Genomic DNA, 24,261 nt, shown 5'->3' on the forward strand with positions numbered 1-24,261 from the left:
AAACCTGGTTATGTTATCTCTGCGGCTTCCAGTATTATCCGGCTACGCCAAGGATCTCGGTCTGTAGCTCAGTACGTCATCCAATTTCGGATTCTTGCCTCCGAGCTCCAATGGAACACTGAGGCGCTGATAGCTGCCTTCTGGCAGGGGCTTGCCGACAAGATCAAAGACGCACTGACCTCACAAGAGTTACCTTCCTCCTTGGACGATTTGATTTCTCTATGCCATCGTGTAGACATGAGGTTTCGTGAGCGAGATTCCGAAAGAGTAATTTCCTCCAAAGCGCCTGTTCGCTCAGTATCCCAAGTTCGCCATCTTCCACCTCCAGTAGAACCCATGGAGGTAGGATGCTCTAAACTAACTTCTGAAGAGAGGGAGCGACGAGTGAAGTATAGACTCTGTATCTATTGCGCTGACTCTACTCACATGCTGAACTCATGCCCTAGAAGGTAGGGAAATGCCAGGCCCTAACCAGTTCTGGAGAGGTAAGGTTAGGGTCCCTGGAGTCCTCTCCAAATTCTATGGATGCTAAAATCTGTGCTTTTGATGTTATCGTTTCCTTTGCCACCAAATCATTTTTGTCTCAAGCACTTCTGGATTCTGGAGCTGCTGGAAACTTTATATCTAGTTCTCTAGTGAATCAATGGTCCCTACCAGTGATTCCTTTAAAAGCACCTGTAGCGGTCACCGCTATCGATGGTTCACGCATAATTAATGGACTCATCACTCAATGTACGGCTCCATTATCCCTTCAAATTGGAGTCTTACACCAAGAGAAAATTTCCTTGTTGGTCCTTCCTGTTACCACCAGTCCCATCGTACTTGGCCTTCCATGGCTTCAACTTCATTCTCCTCAGATTGACTGGAACACTCCTCAAGTCAGTTCCTGGGGTCCGGATTGTCATCATAGATGTTTGTCTCAAGTCGTTCCATGCAAAATAAATCAGTCTTCCATTACACCCTGCCCACCGGGTCTTCCTCCACAGTATGCTTCCTTCGCGGATGTGTTCGATAAGATTCAGTCTGAACGCCTTCCTCCTCATCGGGCGTGGGATTGATCGATTGACTTACAACCTGGCAAGAACCCTCCTAGGGGCCGTGTGTATCCACTCTCGCTACCAGAAACCCAAGCAACTTCTGAGTATATCAAGGAGAACCTCCAGCGAGGATTTATCCGACCATCCACTTCTCCCGCTGGAGCGGGGGGTTTTTTTGTGAAGAAGAAGGATGGATCATTACGACCCTGTATAGATTATCGTGGTCTCAATGCCATTACTATCAAAAATCGGTTTCCTATTCCACTAATTACCGAGCTCTTTGATCGCATTAAGGGAGCCCGGATTTTCACCAAACTTGATCTTCGAGGCGCCTATAATTTAATCCGGATGGAGACGAATGGAAGACAGCTTTTAACACCAGGGATGGTCACTATGAATATCTAGTTATGCCCTTCGGGTTGTGTAACACCCCCGCTGTCTTCCAGGGTTTCGTGAATGAGATGTTCCGGGACTTGTTGTATGTCTGTGTCGTCGTCTACCTGGACGACATATTAATCTTTTCTCAGGACCTGCCCACTCATCATCAACATGTGGCAGAGGTCCTCTCCAGACTCCGGAGAAACTCTTTATTCTACAAGTTAGACAAATGTTCCTTTGAGCTATCCCAGATTCCATTCTTAGGATATATTGTGTCCGGAGTTGGTCTAAAGATGGATCCTGAAAAGGTGAACGCTGTACTACGTTGGCCCCAGCCAACTACTCTCAGAGCAATCCAATGCATTTTAGGTTTTGCAAACTACTACAGACGTTTCATTCAAGGTTTTTCCTCCATCGCTTCTCCCATAGTGGTTCTGACCCGGAAGGGAGCTAACACTAAACAATGGCCCCCAAGGCCGTTCAAGCTTTCCAGTTCCTCAAGAAGTCCTTCTCCTCCGCTCCTGTTCTTCGACAGCCTGTTGTGACCCTTCCTTTCTTTTTAGAAGTAGACGCCTCTAATGTTGGCCTAGGGGCCATACTATCCTAAAAATCGGAGCAACAAAAATTCCATCCTTGTGCCTTCTACTCTCGAGGTCTTCTACCTGCGGAGAGAAATAACACTATCGGGGACAAGGAGTTGTTGGCCATAAAAGCAGCATTAGAGGAGTGGAGATATCTGCTGGAGGGAGCTCGTCATCCTGTTACTATTTTTACGGATCACAAAAACCTGTTATACTTGCAGTCAGCCCAATGTTTGAATCCTCGTCAAGCAAGATGGTCATTTTTCTTTTCCCGGTTTGAGCTTATCATAACCTTCAAACTAGCTTCCAAGAATCGAAAAGCAGACGCCTTATCTCGGGCATTTGTGGCGTCCTCTGACGCTGAAGATTGTCCTAATCATCCCATATTGGATCCCAAATATGTGACTCTGGCCACTTCCTCCACCAAGGTGCTACCATTTGGGAGAACCCTTGTGCCTCCATCTCTATGTAAAAAAATATTATCGTGGTATCATTCTTCACGCTTTTCTGGACATTCGGGTGAGCGCAAGACGTTAGAAGTCCTTTCTCAAAGCTACTGGTGGCCCTCTATGAGGAGAGATGTCAAAGAATTTGTGGCCGCATGTGAGGTGTGTTCCCAGTTTAAAACCCCCCGCAGAACACCGGCCGGATTACTTCAACCACTACCCATTCCTTCCAAGCCTTGGACCCATATTAGTATGGACTTTATCACCGATCTTCCTCCTAGTAAAAAGTGCAATACCATCTGGGTAGTGGTGGATAGATTTTCGAAAATGGCACATTTTGTTCCTTTGACCGGTTTACCTTCCTCGTCTACTCTGGCTGACCATTTTATCAAGGAGATCTTCCGAATTCATGGATGTCCATCTGAGATTGTTTCGGATAGAGGAGTAAAGTTCGTCTCCAGATTCTGGCGAGCCCTTTGCAAGACCTTGGGTATCTGATTGTCACTATCATCCTCCTACCATCCTCAATCAAATGGACAGACCGAGAGAGTCAACCAAGATCTTGAGACTTTCATAAGGATGTTCTCCTCAGCCAACCAAGAAAACTGGGTAGATTTACTTTCATGGGCTGAATTCGCCCATAACAATATGTATCACGAGTCATCTTCAAAAAGGCCATTCTTTGTGGTATACGGTCACCATCCGTCTTTCCCAGAATTTCCTGCCCTCCCTCCCACCCAAGTTCCTGCAGTGGAGAGTGTATGTCAGAATTTCAAAAATATCTGGTCTCAAGTTAATTCCTGCTTGAAGAAGACATCTGCCAGATACAAATGTTTAGCTGATAAAAAGAGGCGAGCTATTCCACCACTGAAAATTGGAGACCGCGTATGGCTTTCTACCAAAAATATTCGCTTGAAGGTTCCGTCCATGAAGTTCGCTCCCCGTTTCATTGGTCCATACAAGATCACTCAGGTGATAAATCCGGTGTGCTTCAAACTACTATTACCTAAGAACCTTCGTATCTACAACGCCTTCCATGTGTCATTACTCAAGCCTCTTATCATCAACCGTTTCTCTGTTCCTCCTTCAGCACCTCGGCCAGTACAAGTTCATCAAGAGGAGGAGTTTGAAATTACTCATATTTTAGATGCAAAAATCTCGCGAGGAGTTCTTCGTTTTCTTGTGCATTGGAAGGGCTTTGGTCCAGAGGAGCATTCTTGGATCCGCACAGATGATCTCAACGCTCCAGCTCTTCTAAAAAGATTCTATTCCAAGTATCCGGGCAAACCCGGCGCCAAGTGTTCTGTGCCCACCTTTAAAAGGGGGGGTACTGTCACTCATCGGACCGTGAGTGCCTCTAAGCTGGTGCGTGGTTCTCTAGCCTTCCTGCCGGCGTCTGTCCTGAGACGCGGCCGTCCGCCATCTTGATGGACTGCGCATGCGCAGCACCCAAGAACTCTTATGACCTTTGCTTTTTATCAAATTGGAGGATCAGGCACCTCACCCTATTTAAGGCACCTGTGCTCATTACATCATTGCCTGATCTTGAGTCTCATTCCCTGTGAGTCTCTGAAGGTGTCTCCTGTGTCCTGCTCGTGTTTTAAGTTTCCTGCTGATTACCTGCTCTACTCATCGGTGGTTCCCATTCCCGCTACTGACTTCTGTATCCTGCTCGTGTCCTCAGCTGTCTGCTGGATTACCTGCTCCGCTCATCAGCGGTTCTCATACCCGCTACTGACTCTTGTATCCTGCTCGTTCAGCTGTCTGTTGGATTACCTGCTCTGCTCACCTGTGGTTTCCATACCCGCTTCAGCTGTTCAGCGCTCCTGCTGTGCCTGCATATCCTCGTGGACAAGCTTCTCTAACTCATCAGCGGTATGCTTACTTGCTATTGACTTTCAACTGTTACCTTGCATATCCGCTTAGGACAAGCCTCCCTACTCAGCAGCCGTATCCATACCCGCTATAGATTATTAGCTATAACGCTGCATATCTGTTTGGAGCAAGTTCCTCTGTGCTCTCATTGTATTCATACAATTATTGACTCTATTCATTCCTCCACTTATCCTCACCTGGACAAGTCCTCACCTCCTCGCAGTGGTACAACTTGCTGTCCGCAGACCACTGACTTCCCGCTACCTACCTGCACCTGGACAAGTCTTCTCATCACAGCAGTGGTACAACTTGCTGAACGCATACCACTGACTTCCCGCTACCTACCTGCACCTGGATAAGTCTTCCCTTCACAGCGGTGGTACAACTTGCTGAACGCAGACCACTGACTTCCCGCTACATTCCTTCACCTGCTCACGTCCACCCGGCTCTCCGTGGTTGAAACCTCCCTTCCACTATAGCTGCAAGTCGCTGACTTATCTACCAGTATAGCTGCAAGTCGCTGACTCATCTACCAGTATAGCTGCAAGTCACTGACTATCATCAATTCCATTGGCATCCTCTCTCCATCTGCTGTTATATACGTTCCACTATTCACCCTGCTGCCAGAGGACCGCAGTGCAAACTCCGCCCCTCTGGTAAGCATAGTCACCTGGTGAATCCTGGGCAGAACTCCTAGTGCCCGTGACAGTATGTATTACCCAGTATGGTCTTATTAATGTTTGTTCACAATTGTAAAGAGCTACGGAATCTGCAGGCACTATATAAATAAATGTTGATGATGATGGCTTGGCTTGACGTCTTGCTAAGAAATCTTAAGTTAGAGATTTCTTTGAAATGTAGGAAACTTACATTGACTCGCTAAAGCTGGATATTAAGTCACAAATGTTTCTCGTCAACCGCATGGTATGAATTGAGAATTTTTGCTGATGACCCACCTATTCTAATGTAAAATAGGGGTACTTTCCCGCAAGGCAGTAATAGAGCACATAAAACATATACCGTATATACTCGAGTATAAGTCGACCCGAATATAAGCCGAGGCACCTAATTTTACTACATAAAACTGGGAAAACTTATTGACTCGAGTATAAGCCTAGGGTGGAAAAGAGCGCTAATTTAAAAACCTAAATAAAAATGATAGGTTCAATCTATGAAATCATTTTTAGCTAAACCATAAATAACAGTAGATGACAAGGAACATTCATAAATGATTATAAAATCATTGGCATTGGGTACAACCTAACCGAAATAAAGGGGTATATAAGGGGTAGGGATATAATAAGGGACAAAGGGACAAATCACAAGGACGATGGGAGGCATTGAAAAAGGACGCACAGTACTTTACCTACTGAACATTTTCTGATTAGAAAATGTTCAGTTAGAAAACGTCTCTTAAAAGTGTCTAGTTTCTGCACCATCCACTCCCACAGTTCTCTCACACCTTAAACCACTCTCTGTGCTCCATCCCTATAATCCTCTGTTTTGGACACCTATCCTACCTATACTTGTAGTATTTTCAGCACAGTTCCCTTCAGAAGACACTGATGTCTAAGAATATGGTGGTAGAATATTCATTTCCAAAAAGTGTGGTCCACGAGTTTATAGAGGAAACAAATAAGGAACATTAATCTTTGCTTTGGATGTGTTACACATAATAATTCTACTTACATTGTTGTTCCCTGTTCCCTGTTCCCTGCTGCAGCCTGCACCCTGCACAGAAAACAGCGCTGTGACTCGCGCTCCTTACAGGCGCGGTCACAGGATGTAAACAAGTTCCACAAAGTCACGCGAGAGCACAGTCTCGCATGACGTCATCGCATTGTCTGTGCGCCGCGGCCGGCACTACTGTAGCGCAACCCCGAACCTGAACCCGGACCGAACCCTACCCCCCCTCCCTCTCAACATGGAAAAAGTTTTGATGAAAAAAAAAGTTTAAAAAAAAAAAAAAATTCTATTAAAAAAAAAATAAATAAAAATTCGGCAGTGCAGCCCCGGGCCCCTTGGCATACCCGGGCCAAGGTAAATAGTACCCACTCCCCCCCCTCTCGGCGGCCCTGATGGTGATTACAGAAGCAGGGTAGAGCAAACAGGAACTGGATTGCTGGACCAGACTGGAACCAGAATGCTGGACCTGACTGTAAACAGAATGCTGTAACCATATTGCTGTAACCGGAATACTGGAAGAGGACTGCTATAACCAGGCTGTAACTGGAATACTGGAAGAGGATTGTTGTGACCAGAATGGAACCAGAGTGGATGGAACCAGATTGCTGGAATCGGACTGGAACCAGAATGCAGACTGCACTGTCAGAGCTGGATAAACAACAAGACTGTAGCGAGATAGATAGCAAGACTGCAAACTGCTGGGACCGAGGTTGGTGTCTGAAATACAACGTTGCACTGGCAACAGGTAAAGGCTCCAGGAAATCATTTTATAGCGATGATGGGACTTTTTTGGGTGAGGCAAAGATTCTCATCTTGAACCATGGAACGAGAAAGAGCGTTGGCTTTACATTTCTGGGATCCTGGCCGGTAGATTACTTTGAAGTCAAATCTGGAAAAGGCCCATCTAGATTTTCTTGGATTGAGACACTGAGCTGACTTTAGGTACAGAAGATTTTTATGATCTGTGACAACAGGGATGGGATATTTGGCACCTTCCAACAAATGTCTCCATTCTTCGAAGAGCCAACTTAATGGCTAATAATTCTTGATCTCCTATAGAGTAGTTTTTCCCTGCCGGCAGAAATTTGTGAAAGAATAGCGCCAGGTGTCACAAACATCTATTCTGTCCCAGATACAGCAATCTGAACAGCTGGCCGTGAGTGGGGTCACCTTAGTTACTTAACAATGAATACAGCTTTTCTGCCACCACAAAGGATTTTACTCTTGCGTCCTTACGTTCACCAATACCACTTATTAATGTTTCACACTTAAATCACATACACATGTAGCAAGAGCCTCCTTGGGCTTCGCAAGTTCACAAAGAAGCACAGAGAATACGCTGGATTAAAGTCTTGATGTGTGAAGGAACACACTTGAGAATAATGGAACATTTCAGTCTTGATAGACTCCCTCATGAAAATGAACACTGTACTACTGATACAATGGATTTTAAAAAACATTTAATCTTGGCTCTTCATCCCCCGCCATAGGAATTTTATTTTCACCTAAGTTAGATGGATGCCCAAAATGACACATGGCTTGTGAAGTAAATTATGGATGTCCTGAGACCTGGTACTTCACAAGACCTGATTTCTCACCTCTGCTTGTTCGGCCTGGCTAAGTCTAACTCCTCTGCATATACAAAGTACTCATAAATTTTATCTGTCTCTGGGCCTGGCTACTTTCACAAGACCATTGACACTTTCCTAGGTCAGACTCAGGTCAGTTAACAAAATACACTTTGGTTACATAAAATATTCACAGTGTTATACGTAAATCCAATCGAAAACAATCAGTCATTAGATATACTACATTTCATCACAACAAGGATGAAGATAACAATCTTCAAAATGTTGAGATAAAACAGCACCTACACCTACTGCAGAGGCATCCACTTTCAAGATGAAAGGTCGGGATAAATCAGGCTGGCGAAGAACTGGAGCAGAAACGAAGAGTTGTTTAAAGCAATGGAATGCTGCTTTAGCTTCTTCAGACCAATTAGAGGGATCAGACCCTTTTTTGGTAAGGGCTGTGATAGGAGCCACATGAGTGGAGAAAGTTTTAATGAATTTTCTGTATTAGTTTGCGAAACCCAGAAAGCGTTGGACTGCCTTGAGAGTGGTTGGAAGAGGCCAGTTGAGAATCGCCTTGAGCTTCTCTGGGTCCATCTGTAAGTCAGTACCAGAAATAATATAATCTAAGAAGGAGATGGATGGAACTTCAAAGGTGCATTTCTCAAGTTTTGAAATGCTGAGATAATGAATGTGTCTCTACACCTTTCTTTATGTTATAAATGTGTTCTCTCAGTCTAATTTTAAGGGGCGTTTGGTTTTGCACACATACATCTTTCCAAACTTACATTTTATAACATAAATTACATTTCTGGTATTGCACGTAATAAATTGATCAATGGAAAATTTGTACCCATTGATTTCTAATTCAGTGTTTTTTGTCATATTTGAAACGCATGTCCTACACACCAGGCATTTTCCGCACCTATGAAACCCAACCGTCCTAATGGATTCTCTCATCTCCTCAGGTAAACTACTCCTCACTATATTATATTTTATATTTGGTGCTTTTTTTATATATATAAAAACTGGCTTCTCTGGAATACTATTACGTATAAACACATCTCTTCTTAGCAAGTCCCAATTTTTTCTAAAAATGTTTTCTATTTGTTTATGCTCAATTGTAAATTCCGAAATAAACGCCTATTCAAACTTGTTTGGTAAATTCTTCTCTTTACCCTCATTAGTAGTAAGAAGAGCCTTCCTATTCAATTTCAGAGCCACATCTTCAGCCTTTCTAACATTTTCCTTACTGTATACTTTAGCTAAGAAAGACTCCTTAATTTCTCTAATCTGAGTTTTAAAAATCTCATCCTCTGAACAATTTCTTCTTATTCTTTTCATTTGTCCCAAAAGGATGTTCTCTAGCCAAGCAGAATGATGATGATAACTCTCGTCGAATATAACTAATGGTATCAGTTGGTTTCTTATATGTCATAGTATGAATCTTATCTTCTCCAATATATACAGTCACATCTAAAATATTGACCCTTAATTTACTCATATCGAAAGTCAATTCAATATTGGCATTGTTATCGTTCAGATGTTTACAAAACTCATTAAGATCTTTCTCAGTGCGCCTCCAAAGAACACATCGTCAATGTAACGAAACCAGGACACCAGGTTTGCCCCAAAATCATGGCCCTTCCACACGAGACTCCTCCCATCGAGCCATGCAGATTTTAGCATAACTAGGGGAAAACCTGGTGCCCATAGCCGTCCCAATGCATTGAGTATAGTAGTGGCCCTGAAATCGGAAATAACTATGTGTCAAAAAAAATTGAATCCCCTCTTTGTGGAAATGTTTCAATCCTTCTGTATAGGTAGAATTATTCAATGCTTCAGATACTGCCTCCATCCCTAATTCGTGTTGAATAATGGTGTATAGGGACTTAACGTCCGCTGTAACCAAAATCAAATCGGAATCCCACACTACTTGGGACAATTTCTGTAAAAAACTTGTGGCATCCTTTAAGTAAGACTTGCTCATCTGAGCTAAAGGCTGTAAGTAGAAATCAATAACTTCTGATAAGTTTACTGTGACATCCTGTGCCCGATAATATGGAGCTCCCAGGAGGTCTTTTTAAATTCTTGTGAACTTTTGGTAAAGTATATAGTACCGGAGCTCTGGGAAAAGGGAAGATGATGAATTCTAGAACATTGTTATCTAAAACTCCTTCTTCAACATATTTGGTAATTAATGTTAATTCTTTAATGATGGAATCCGTAGAGTCATACTTTAACCTACTATATGTATGACCTGAACTTAATTGTTCCAAAATTTCTTCTGTATAGTATTCAACATCCATAATAACTACTGCACCACCCTTGTCAGCGGGTTTAATAACTGTTTGTTATCTCTCAGGTTATTCAAAGCACGCCTCCCTTTGAATGTTAAATTATTGGATTTAGTTCTTCCCCGGAATTTGCTTCCCTTAATTTTCTTAAACTTCTTTGTCACTTAATGTATGAGGGGAAAAAATAGATTTTTTTTTCTTGAATTTATGACCCTTACCCAATTCTGGAATACCTTCTTCCATTCCCAGCTGATCCTTCATTCGAAAGAATTTTTTAACAGTAATATTTCTTATAAACTTTTGTATGTCTATAAACATATTAAATTCATTCATCTTGTAAGTGGGTGCAAATTTAAGACCCTTTTCCAAAACTGACAATTCTTCTTTGGTCAATGGTATTGAACTAAGATTTAGTACATTGGAAGGTAAGACCTCACCTGCTCCTATATCATCATGTATCACTTTATCGACTAGTTCTTGGTTGGAAGGTAAGATGTCACCTACTCCTATGTCATCATGTATCACTTTATCAACTAGTTCTTTATTACCTCTATGTCTCAATCTCTTTTTCTTCCCCTATTCTTCCCCCTTATCTTCTTTCTTATCTTCTTGTGCCCTATCTCCAAGGATCTCTGATTGGTTTCATCTCTAAAAATGAAGAAGATGATCCTGCTTCTTCTTCATCCTTCCACTCATCTAAAATCTGAAATTTATTCCTCAAGGGTACCTCATATTTCTCTTTATATGAATCCGCACCATAACCTCTTCCACTATATGGATATGGATAATCTCTCTTCTCCTGATATCTATTCCAAGATCTAGGCTTCCTATCCTTATCTTGTCTTCGTTGATATTTTCTATGTTTTCTTTGTGAGGGAACTTTATACCAAAGATCATTGTTAGGTCTCACTTTATCTCTCTTATGGTCCAATTTAGCTCCCCAATCTCCATCACACACATTCATGTATCTTTATAAATCCCTGACTGAATCCGTTCTCTTTCTATCCTGATGTCGCTCCATAACTACATGTAGAGCGATCTCTTCTCTACTAATTCCACCATTCTCTTTATCCATAATAAATATCTTATCTCTCTGAAATTTCTTACGTTTCCTATTAACTGTCTCTTTTGAATCCTTCTGAATCCTCCTCTCTATATTTCTTTCGATCTGTTTGTATTCCTGCAAATCCTGAAATGGATCTAACACACATTATATTCTTCAATCTCCTTCTCCAATTTCCTCAAATCTTTGCTTCTATTTCTCAAAATAAGATCCATCAAGGAAAATGAACAAGTACGCACAATCTTATTCCATTTCTCTTTAAATGACAAAGATGCTACTTCAAATGAAGGTTGTTTGTCTATAACCAAACCTTTTGGAATAATTTGTTCTGCCACATATTTTTCGAGTGACACCACCTCCCATCATAGACGATTTTCTTTAATAAGAACTCTTTCTAATTCATACATAACACTCTCTAATTCATCCTTATGTACATTCCTACTAATCTGATCCCCTAAAAAAATCTCCTCCACCAGATTTCTTCTTTCATTTCTATGCGCAAACATGATGCAAGCCCGATCAAACCTTAGTAGTGGAAAAGAAACAATCACATAAAAAAATGATAATGGTTCTATCAGGCGCTTCACTAAGGCATGCAGCTATGTAGCAAAACTGAATATCCACTTATATTCTAAAAATAATGTAATAAGATAAATCATACATACAGTACATATGTGCTTCCTTATCTGCACAATAGAATGCTCACATGAAGGAATCTCTTTTCAGAATAAGTATATCCTCATCATATGCATGTTGTCTGCTCATCAACTGGACTCATACATACAAATAAAATAGATGACAAAAACACATAGTGTAATATGTACAATCTAAGAACAGAAATGTCCACCACCACTAATACAAGAGTCTATTAATCCTGAAGGTGATGATAAATGGCATAAAAGAAAGTCCACCTGTGCTCTCCTCTTTTCCAGCCCCTTAGGGTATATGCTTACGGATAAATACTCCACAAAATGCTCCTCAAACTCAAAATTCTATTCGTTCCTCTCCTCCCAGTTCATAGAACTCAGCATTCGGAATCATACGTCTGGGCACATAAATGAAAAGATAACACAGAGGATAACCTCATGCATTAACTCAATAAAAATCTTTTCATTATTCTAAAATGAATAAAACACACTCATCTTTATGAAATGTAAAACAGGAACTGTCACGACTATATGTTGCATTCCTGCTATCGTTGGCACTACTTGGAAGAAGGTGCGGAATCAAACGTGCTCCTGGTGTTCACCAGGGACCCCCGCAAGGAGGTATAGACTCCGCCGCAGGAGACACGCAGGTTGCGGTCCTTCCACCAGTCAGATAGCGAGGCACGAGAGAAGAGTTGTCAGACAAGCCGAGTCGGTAACTGTGCTGGTAATGAAGGTACACAAGGAATATACCGAGGGATGGTGAGACAAGTTGGGTCGGTAACATTCTAGAAGTGCAGTAGAACAGGGAGATCCAAAAGGGGTAGTCAAACGGTCCGGGTCACAAGGGTCACAGCCAGGCAGAAAGATACAGGAACAGGCAATAACTGGAACACTGGAGGTTGGTAGAGAATCCTGATACTCTGGCACAGACGAGGAGCAATGAAGTGGTTTAAATAGATTGGTGGACCAATGGGAGCAGAGCACAGTGGCGCTGTCATCGCTAGCGCCAGGAGATAATATAATAGCGTCCCGTTGCATAGCAATGGGATGCGCGTGTATCCAGTGGCCGGGCTGCCGGAAGTGACATGTCTGGTTGATAGGCAACCAGACGTGCTGAGAGTCTGCATAGGAGACCGTCCGGGAGAGATCGCGGGACGGCGCCTGACAGTATACCCTCCTCCTCCCCGTTGAAGAAATCTTTTGAGTAGCAGGGGGGCATGGAGATCCAGTTTGTCCACCCAAGATCATTCCTCAGGACCAAATCCCCTCCAATGAACGAGGAATTGCTGCCGGCCATAGCGAACATGGGAATCCAGGATTCGGCTGATCTCAAATTCCGTTCCTAAAGAAGATTAAACCGGAGGGAGTCGAGATGGAGGTAGAAAGAATTTGCTGAGCACCAGCGGCCGCAGTAAGGATACATGGAAGATGTTGTGGCATCGTAAAGAAGCAGGTAGCTTTAATTTGATGCAGACAGGATTGATGACCTGTGTGATGGTATAGGGACCAACGAAACGTGGAGTCATCTTCATAGAAGGAACTTTTAGTTTCAAGTCCTTAGTAGACAGCCATACTTGGTCCCCTATTCTTAATAGAGGATTATTCTTGTGGTGCTGTATAGCTTTCTGTAGGGCTGTCTTGGTTTTAGCAACGGGTCACGCGTGTATCCAGTGGCCGGGCGGCCGGAAGTGACGCGTCTGGTTGCTAGGCAACCAGGCATGCTGAGAGTCTGCATATGCGACCGTCCCGGAGAGATTGCAGGACGGCGCCTGACAGGAACTCAAGTATATAATGCCTGTACCGAAGGTCCGTGTATATAACAGCATATAAAAGATCCTTATTGAAGTACTCATGTATTGCTGCAACTATGATCCACAATATGAGGTCACCTGCAAACGGTCGTTCGGTCAGCGGGTATATCAACGCGTTTCAACCCTAGAAGTGAGGGTCTTTATCAAGGCAAGTTCCTTTGCTCAAACGTAAACTTTAAATAGTCCACTGTCTCAAATGTAATCCGCATACACGCAGGTTCATCCTGTATGGCCACTCCCCATATTCCACGCCTCACTTTCATATCGAGGTCTGGTTTTCAACAACTTTATCAGTGCAGCAACGCTCCATTCATATCTTCATATCTCAGGAGTTAGTGTCCACACATCATGTGAGTGGTCATACAATTACATGTTACAAAACAAGAGCATGAAATAAAAAAACAAATAAAAACAGACTGCTCCCATGATCAGTGAGTTCAGTCATCTTCTTTTAAATAAAACATAATGATAAAACAAATTATTCACTATGCACCCAAATACAAATAAATACATGATGTATGATACATGAATGAATAATATAATAAAGATATCATAAAAACCATTTAATTTCAAATTCTGCGTTTAGTCCTTCTGGGATCAAGGCTTGTAGATTATAAATCCATTGCATTTCTGTTCTGGCCAAATTGCCAGCTAGATCTCTTTTTCTCCATGATGCTTCAACAACTTGTATACCCCAAAAGTGTTCAATCTGTTCTGTTTTACATGAATGACAAGTTTTGAAATGCTGCGATTAGGGATGTGCACCGGCCACTTTTCGTGTTTTGGGGTTTGGGTTCTGATTACCTTCAGGTTTTGGGTTCTAATGGGTTTTGCCAAAACACCCCTCTCAAGGTTTTGGGTTTTGGGTTCTGATTTTTTTTTTTAAAAAGCATAAAAACTGCTAAAATCCAGATTTTTGGTTTTTTTTTTTTACTCCTGCGCTATTATTAACCTCAATAACATTTATTTCCAATCATTTCCAGTCTATTCTGAACACCTAACACCTCACAATATTGTTTTTAGGCCAAAAGGTTGCACCGAGGTAGCTGGATGTCTAAGCTAAGCGACACAAGTGGGCGGCACAAACATGTGGCCCATGTATTAGTGGCACTGCAGTGGCAGACAGGATGGCAGTTTGAAAAGCTAGGCCCCAAAGAGCACATAATGCCAAAAAAAGAGGTGCAAGTTGGAATTGTCCTTGGGCCCTCCCACCCACCCTTATGTTGGTGTAATAGGACATGCGCACTTTAAAAAAAACAATCATTTCAGCGACAGGGCCTACAAAACTGTGGCTGAAATGATTGGTTCGTTTGGACCCCCACAAAACGAGCTGACAAAGAAAAAAAAGAGGTGCAAGATGGAATTGTCCTTGGGCCATCCCACCACACCCTTATGTGCCGGAAAAAGGACATGCACACTTTAACAAACCAATCATTTCAGCGACAGGGCCTACCAAACTACTGTGGCTGAAATGATTGGTTTGTTTGGGCCCCCACACAAAAAAAGCTATTCATCTCTCCCTGTACAAAGTAAACTGGCTCTACTGAGGCAAGATGTCGTCCTCATCCTCATCCTCTGATTCCTCGTCCCCTTCAGTGTGTACTTCCTCATCTTCACACATTATCAATTCGTCTCCGCTGGACTCCACAACCACAGGTCCCTCTGTAGTCTCTGGAGGCCATTGCTGGTCTTCATTGAAGAATTGATAATTCATTTTGATGAACATCATCTTCTCAACATTTTGCGGAAGCAACCTCCTTCGCCGCTCACTGACCAGGTTCCCCGCTGCACTAAAAACTCTTTCGGAGTACACACTGGAGGGGGGACAACTCAGGTAAAATAGAGCCAGTTTGTACAGGAGCTTCCAAACTGCCTTTTTTTCCTGCCAGTACAAGTAAGGACTGTCTGACATGTCTACTTGGATGCTGTCAGCAAAGTAATCCTCCACCATTTTTTCAATGGTGACAGAATCCAATGCAGCGACAGTAGACATGTCAGCAATCGTTGGCAGGTCCTTCAGTCCGGACCAGATGTTCCCTGCATCCCCGCCAGCGGGTCGTTTAGGAAATCTCAGCTGTTTCCTCGCAGCCACAGGTGTGGAAGAAAATGAAGGAGGAGCTGTTGGCATGTCACGGTCCTCTTCAGATGACAATCTCCTGATCAGCAGGTCTTTGCACCGCTGTAGACTTGTGTCCACCGGAAACAGAGACACAACATACGATTTAAACCGAGGATCGAGCACGGTGGCCAGAATGTATTCCTCTGACTTTAAAAGACTGACCACCCTTGGATCCTGGCAAAGCGTACGAAGGGCTTCATCCACAAGAGCTACATGCTTTGTGGAATCGCAATGCTTTACCAGCTCCTCCCTCACTTTCTCCAGCTGCTTCTGCAACAGCCTGATCAGGGGAATCACCTGACTCAAGCTGGCAGTATCGGAACTGACTCGTGTGGCAAGTTCAAACGGCTGGAGAACCTTGCACAACACGGAAATCAGTCTCCACTGCGCTTGACTCAGGCGCATCCCCACTCCTTTCCCTATGTCGTAGGTGGCTGTGTAGGCTTGAATGGCCTTTTGCTGCTCCTCCATCCTCTGCAGCATATAGAGGATGGAGTTCCAGCTCTTCACAACCTCTTGAGGTGATGGCAGGGCATGTTCAGGCTTTTTTGATGGTGCTCCAGTCTTCGGTAGGCAGTGGCAGAATGGCGAATGTGTCCCGAAATTTTGCGGGCCACCGCAAGCATATCCTGCACACCCCTGTCACTTTTCAGATAATGCTGCACCACCAAATTTATTGTGAGGGCAAAACATGGCACGTGCTGGAAATTGCCCATATGTAATGCCCGCACAATGTTAAGTGTAAGTGGGGTAAGCCACTGCGAGATGATTTCCCTCAGTTTCTCTAAGAGGTTGTCAGCGTTGTGCCTCTTACTGAAACCGGTGATACACAACGTTGCCTGACTTGGAACGAGCAGGCGTTTCGGAGATGCTGCTACTGATGATGCTGCTGCTGTTGCAGCGGAAGGCGATGCATCTACCCAGTGGGCTGTCACAGTCATATAGTCCTTAGTTTGCCCTGAACCACTTGTCCACATGTCCGGGGTTAAGTGGACAGTGGGTACAACCGCATTTTTCAGAGCACTGAGGACACTTTTTCATTTTTCTCTGTATATCCCGGGTATCACCTGCCTAGTGCAGTGGAATCTCGATGGGATTTGGTACCGGGGACACAATACCTCCATCAACCTTCTAAATCCCACTCCACTGATGGCAGACACCGGACGCACATTTAACACCAACATAGCTGTCAAGGCTGCAGTTATCCGCTTTGCTATAGGATGACTGCTGTTGTACTTCGTGGTCATGGCAAACGACTGTTGTACGGTCAATTGCTTAGTGAAAGACGTAGCGGTCTTACGACTTCCCCTCTGGGAAGATGACCGACTCCCAGCAGCAACAGCAGCAGCGGCAGTAGTAGGCGTACCGCTGCAGGATCCTCCGGAAGAATCCCGGATTGAAGAGGACTCAGTCATGCCGGTGACATGGCCTGCAGGACTATCTCCCATCCAGATCGAGGAAGAAATTGACGAGGAGGGTGTTGCTGGTGTGGATACAACGGCACCAAGGGATTTAGGTGTCCCTGGACTGCTGACGGTCCTAGCCACAGTTCCTGAACTAAACACACATTTATGAAGGTTCTTCAGGTGATAAGGTATAAGGGAGGATGTCCCTAGGTGGCCAAGATCCTTACCCCTGCTTATTGCAGCTTTACATAAGGTACATATGGCAATACATTTGTTGTCCAGATTGGGATAGAAATAATTCCAGACCGAAGAGGTGGATTTATTGGTCTTCTGGCCAGGCATGACGATGGGCTTTTTCATCCCATGGACAACAACTCCCCCCCTGGTGCCTCATTTAAGAAAACCACACCAGCATCCTCCTCGTCAAGTTCCTCCTCAGTGCTAGCTACATCAATATTCTCCTCCTGGTGTACAACATTGACACCTTCATTATCCAAATCTGTAACTGCACTGTGGGTGATCCTTCCAGCATATGCAGAGGGCGTGCTGCAAATGGTGGAAGGAGCCACCTCTTCCCGTACAGTGATGGGAAGGTCAGGCTTCGCAAAGACCAACACCCTTGGACTCGCCTTGGGGATTTGTGATGCCATGTCTTTAGAAGGCAGAGTTGTTTGCTGTGTTTTTGATGACAGCTTAACTCTCTTAAATATTTTAGAGGGGGGGGAGGAGGAGGGCTTAGTTCGTTGGGTGAAGCTGAACCACTAGTCATGAACATGGGCCAGGGTCTAAGCCGTTCCTTGCCACTCCGTGTCGTAAATGGCATATTGGCAAGTTTATGTTTCTCCTCAGATGATATTAATTTCTTTTTTTTCTCATTTTAGTGAACTTTGGCTTTTTGGATTTTACATGCCCTCTACTATCACATTGGGCATCGGCCTTGGCAGACGACGTTGATGCCATTTCATCGTCTAGGTCATGACCGGTGGCAGCAGCTTCAGCATTAGGAGGAAGTGGTTTTTGATCTTTCCCTACTTTATCCTCCAAATTTTTGTACTCCATTATATGCAGCACAAGAGAGCGTACCCCTAAACCACACACACCCGGCATAGGCTTTAAAAATTATATGCGGCACAGGACAGTACCACTGGACTGGAGTTATACAGCAGTACCAATGGACTTATACTGCAGGATCAGTGAACTTTGTTATATAGCACTACCAATGGACTTATACTGCAGGATCAGTGAATTTTGTTATATAGCAGTACCACTGGACTTATACTGCAGGATCTGTGAACTTTGTTATATAGCAGACTAGCAGTACCACTGGACTTATACTGCAGGATCAGTGAACTTTGTTATATAGCAGTACCAATGGACTTTGTTAAAGTAATTCTATCGTTTTAAAATAAGCATTGCTCAATCAATTGAATGTGTCCAAAGCACAAAGTGATTTATTTTTAACAGATGTAAATGGTCAACAATTCAATACATTATTATATCATGATAAAGTACAGTACAGCACAGCCAATACCAAAAGATAATACATACATACCGCTGCAATCGCTTGCGCACGCTGCGCAACCACGGGACCCGATGGACAATATTCTGTATAGAATATTGTGTCAGAGTTGACTGACTCCCCAGTGAGATGCAGCTAATATATATACAGTCAGTGTTTCATTGTGAACAATAGAGATGACGTAGATTGTTTCTATAGGTCCAGACGTTGGGTGGGTCCAGGCCAGACAGGTAATAGGTTGATTCAATCTAAGGAATCCAAAGGTGGGGGTCTTCTCTCCAGGGGGTCTGCTCCTTTTCATAGCCAGTATCATACAAAGGTTTTACTCTCTAATATCAATAACTAAAGTATGCAATGTGCGATCTCTTCGCCGACTGCACCGGACAGCTGCTGATGATTAGGGCTTCAATATGATATCAGGCATGACACCTTTCCTATTACCTAAACCTTTAATAACACTACAATGTACATATAATCAACATATATATATATATATATATATATATATATATATATATAGACTAATAATAAACCGAATACTATCTGCTCCTGAATTACAGTGTAACAGAACCAATATGAAATTATATAAATAACTAACTGTTGTAATGCGAGTGTGTGCGTGCGTATTTTACCGTGCGAACGCACCACGTCACGTAACACGTGGCGTACGCTTCGCAATACGCACGGCAAACCAATATTAAACCAATATACTTTCGTTCATCCAATTATACGACTTTGACAACTTATACTGCAGGATTAGTGAATTTTGTTATATAGCAGTACCAATGGACTTATACTGCAGGATCACTGAACTTTGTTATATAGCAGACTAGCAGTACCACTGGACTTATACTGCAGGATCAGTGAACTTTGTTATATAGCAGTACCAATGGACTTATACTGCAGGATCAGTGAATTTTGTTATATAGCACTACCAATGGACTTATACTGCAGGATCAGTGAATTTTGTTATATAGCAGTACCAATGGACTTATACTGCAGGATCACTGAACTTTGTTATATAGCAGACTAGCAGTACCACTGGACTTATACTGCAGGATCAGTGAACTTTGTTATATAGCAGTACCAATGGACTTATACTGCAGGATTAGTGAATTTTGTTATATAGCACTACCAATGGACTTATACTGCAGGATCAGTGAATTTTGTTATATAGCAGTACCAATGGACTTATACTGCAGGGTCAGTGAACTTTGTTATATAGCAGTACCAATGGACTTATACTGCAGGATCAGTGAATTTTGTTATATAGCAGTACCAATGGACTTATACTGCAGGATCAGTGAACTTTGTTATATAGCAGACTAGCAGTACCACTGGACTTATACTGCAGGATCAGTGAACTTTGTTATATAGCAGTACCAATGGACTTATACTGCAGGATCAGTGAACTTTGTTATATAGCAGTACCAATGGAATTATACTGCAGGATCAGTGAACTTTGCTATATAGCAGTACCAATGGCCTTATACTGCAGGATCAGTGAACTTTGTTATATAGCAGTACCACTGGACTTATACTGCAGGATCAGTGACACAGGACACAGGACAGCACCACTGGAATTATGGCAGCACCACCACTGGACTGAGCAGGACAGAGCACAGGACAACATCACTGGACTGAGCAGGACAGAACACAGGACAGCACCACTGGACTCAGCAGGACAGAGCACAAGACACCACCACTGGACTGACCAGGACAGAACCACAGGAATGAGCAGGACAGAGGACACCACTAACACACCCTCCCTCTTCCCTGATCAATGCCCGAGTGAAGATGGCGGCGGGCAGTGGGGACTAATATGAATCCGGATCTCGCGAGATCCGACGGCGGGATGATGAGGTTTTGCCTCGTTTTGAGTTTTGCGATCGGCGGGAATCCCCGAACAGTGCTTGAATAAGGCTCGGATCTGCACTGTTCGGGGGGTGTTCTGATTTCTGCAATTCGAGCCCGCTCATCCCTAGCTGAGATAAGGAATGTGTCTCTACACCTTTATTTATGTTATAAATGTGATCTCTCAATCTAATTTTAATGGGACGTGTGGTTTTGCCCACATACACCTTTCCACACTTACATTTTATAACATAAATTACATTTCTGGTATTTCACGTAATAAATTGATCAATGGAAAATTTGTACCCATTGATTTCTAATTCAGTTGTTTTTGTCATATTTGAAACGCATGTCCTACACACCATGCATATGCTGCACCTATGAAACCCAACTGTCCTAATGGATTTTCTCATCTCCTCAGGTAAACTACACCTCACTATCTAATCTTTTGTATTTGGTGCTTTTTTGTATATAAAAACTGGCATCTCCGGAATACTATTACCTATAATCACATCTCTTCTTAGCAAGTCCCAATTCTTTCTAAAAATGTTTTCTATTTGTTTATGCTCATTTGTAAACTCCGAAATAAACGCCCATTCAAACTTGTTCAATAAATTCTTCTCTTAAACCCTCATTAGTAGTAAGAAGATCCTTCCTATTCAAATTCAGAGCCACATCTTCAGCCTTTCTAACATTTTTCTTACTATATCCTTTAGCTAAGAAAGACCCCTTATTTCTCTAATCTGAGTTTTAAAAATCTCATCCTCAGAACAATATCTCCTTATTCTTTTCATTTGTTCTCTAGCCAAGCAGAATGATGACTCTCTCGTCGAATATAACTAATGGTATCAGTTGGTTTCTTATATGTCATGGTATGAATCTTATCTTCTCTAATACATATTTGAATGCTATCCAGGCGGGAGGACAATTCTTGAAGGAACTGCATGATTTGTCCCTGTGCGTTTTCTCGGCTCACGAGCCAATTCATCAGGCTTTGAATTGAGCCCGCTCCTTGGGGCAGATCACCAGTGGGATTGATTAGGCCAGTGCAAATTGATGGACTGGACTGGAACCGGAATGCTGAAAGAGGATTGCTGTAACACGAATGCTGGAAGAGGATTGCTGTAACCAGAATGGAACTAGATTGCTGAAATCGGACTGCAGCCAGAATGCAGACTGCACTGTCAGAGCTGGATAAATAGCAAACTGCAAATTGCAGGGGACCAGGTTGGTGTCTGAAATACAACATTGCGCTGGCGACAGGTAAAGGCTCCAGGACGTCCTTTTATAGTTGTTGTTGATTCCTGATTGGAGACTGCAATCAGCTGGGCAGAAGCAGCACTCTGAGTTGCTGAGATGAATCAGATGACTATATCCAACATGGCAGCTCCCATGGACTGGTTTTGGAGGGAATTGTAAGCTTGTGAGCAGGGCCCTCTCACCTCTTTGTCTGTTTTACAAGTTTGTTTATTAGTTTATTATGTTTGTCCCCAATTGTAAAGCGCTACGGAATATGTTGGCGCTATATAAATAAATGATGATGAATGATGATGAATCTGAAATGGAGGCTGTTATCACCTGATTGGCTGAGAGGAATCATGTGACAGAATCCAAGATGTCCGTGCTCATACTCTGATTCTGGAGGGTTCTCTGTAGTGGAGACAGACTGGACAGCATCTTACAGAAAGGTCTGAAACCAGCAGAGCCTGAGGACCGCAGGGACAACTTGGAAAGGCAGCGAAGAGGTAAGTGACAGAACCTGAGAGCCTGGTGTGTGACACTTCGTCTCTCATGCACTCTCATTACATGCTCCCATTTTGGGTTACTGGGCTTTTATTGGGCTGCATTCACCACCCTGGCACAATAAGACTTTCTTCTGCTCTTCAATCCTTCAAGCGTTCTCAGAAAACTCACCTGTTCAGGCAAGCTTGTAATATTTCTTGACCACAGAGCGTATATTAAATATTTAGTGCTCAGGGCGAGATGGAAAACTGCCATCCCCTAGCCTTTAACCTAATCAACCCAAAATGTTCATAAACTGCCTCCCCCTTCAGCAATGGGCCCTGAGCGATCGCCCTTCTTGCACAGCCCTAGTTACGGCCCTACTCACCCACCCTCTGAACCTCACTAGGCTACCCTATTACCACCCTTTGCACAGTTCACACAAGACAACAACCCTCTGACCCCCTGACCAACATTGCTGTGTGACTGGATCATACAGCGCACTAACCACTTTTTACCTTTGTATTATGGCTGGACCAATATGCAATAAATGTTGATGATTTGATGATGATAATGATTAACACACTCTTACTGTATTTGGGTGACATGTGCCTGCCCCTTCCTTTCCTCTATCCACATCTCCGGTTTTAAGGAAGTGCAAGTGTAAGATCGGACAAAATGTGGATACGGATATATATGCGCACACTTTTTTGTGGTCATGTGTAGTACCAATTTGTGTGTTTTTCCCTAAACAAACAGACGTAGGTCCAACTCAACATCAGGCCGAGTGGCCAAGGGCTTGATAATACATTTAACATCATATGCCTTGCCTCACCCACTTAATGACATGAGTAACATTATGTACCCATCTGTTCTTTGTATACCTCAAGCCAGCTACATACTGATTAAATACAGTGACATACAGTACTTATCGCAAGAGTAGAACCTTTCTATAACAAAATAGTTAAAAAAATGTTGGTCTTTAAAGCAGTAGTGTTGAATGTAAATTAATGTATTTAAATATTAGACATTCATAAAATGTAGGGCAATGTTATTAATTTGTCCCAAATCTTGCCATAATCACGCAATATTTTAAAGTTGTAAAATACATTTTTTATACATGTTCCTACTCGACAGTCCCCACTGCTGCCATTGAGCAGCAGTAGATGAAAATATAAACATCGGGCATAGGCATACTTACCCACTTTTGAAGTCAGCTGTCCGGGAGGGGGTCAGTCGAAGGGGTGTGGCCATGCGTGGCGTGCCGTCAGGCTTCGCCCCTGTCAATCCTATGCAATTTCGGGCAATCACAGCAGGGGGTGGGGCTAAACGCGGCATCGTGGCCCCACCCCCACCCATCTTCAACAACAGAAACTGCTGGATCCGGGATTTTTGCCTGCTCTCTCAGGAGTCCGGGAGAACTCACAAAAATTCGGGAGTCTCCCGGACATTCCGGTAGAGTAGGCAACTATGGGTATAGGGGAGATTCAATTTAGAGTGAGATGCTGCTGAACATTGCCTTAATGTTCGGATGCACATATTACACTACATTACATTATATATGATATAATATATATATATATATAATATATATTACATTATATATGATATATATGATATTACAGTAAAAAATCTTTGCTCATTTTTGTGTGCACTTTTATGGAACGCAAGGGAAAATGAGATTTCAATCAGTACATTGAGGCAATGTGTCTCCGTGAACTGTTCCAGAGACACATTGCGCTGAATTTAAATCACTCCATAATCTCCACCCACCCAGTTCAGGGGCGCACGCTGCAGGGGTTTCTGGGTCTCCAGAAACCCCTCCCCTCCGCTAACGAAGTGCCCCTCATAGCGACACTGTACTATACAGCAGCCACGGCGCTGTCAAAGAAGGTCCGCGGCGGTGCTGCACCGCGGCGGACACATCTTTGACAGCGCCGAGGCTGCTGTTTAGTACAGTGCTGCCGAAACTGAGCTGCACTCTCGCTTTTTTTGGGGGGGGGGTAAACCCCCCTAAAAATAATGCTTGCGCCCCTGCAGTTCCCTGCATATTATCGTCCTTCAGCAAGATCAGTAGTTCTATGTTTATTCATACCCAGTAGTTTGTGTTAGCAATTTGACTTTTTTTTCTCACCATGTCACATGTATCTAAAACACAATCATTTGTATTTAAATGGTTTGTTTTTAACAGTTTTAAACTCTTCTATTTCGGTAGTTTCCAAAACACAGTGGAGACAGCAGAAGAA

General features: G+C 43.2%; 1 long non-coding RNA gene across 1 annotated transcript in view; it reads left to right on the top strand.

Moving 5' to 3' along the window:
* The window catches only part of LOC142157744 (uncharacterized), a 354,118-nt gene that overhangs the window by 104,049 nt on the left and 225,808 nt on the right, over window positions 1-24,261 (top strand). The gene's annotated exons all lie outside the window — the stretch shown is intronic.

The sequence above is a fragment of the Mixophyes fleayi genome, chromosome 5 (genome assembly GCF_038048845.1).
Source record: "Mixophyes fleayi isolate aMixFle1 chromosome 5, aMixFle1.hap1, whole genome shotgun sequence".
NCBI lineage: Eukaryota > Metazoa > Chordata > Amphibia > Anura > Limnodynastidae > Mixophyes > Mixophyes fleayi.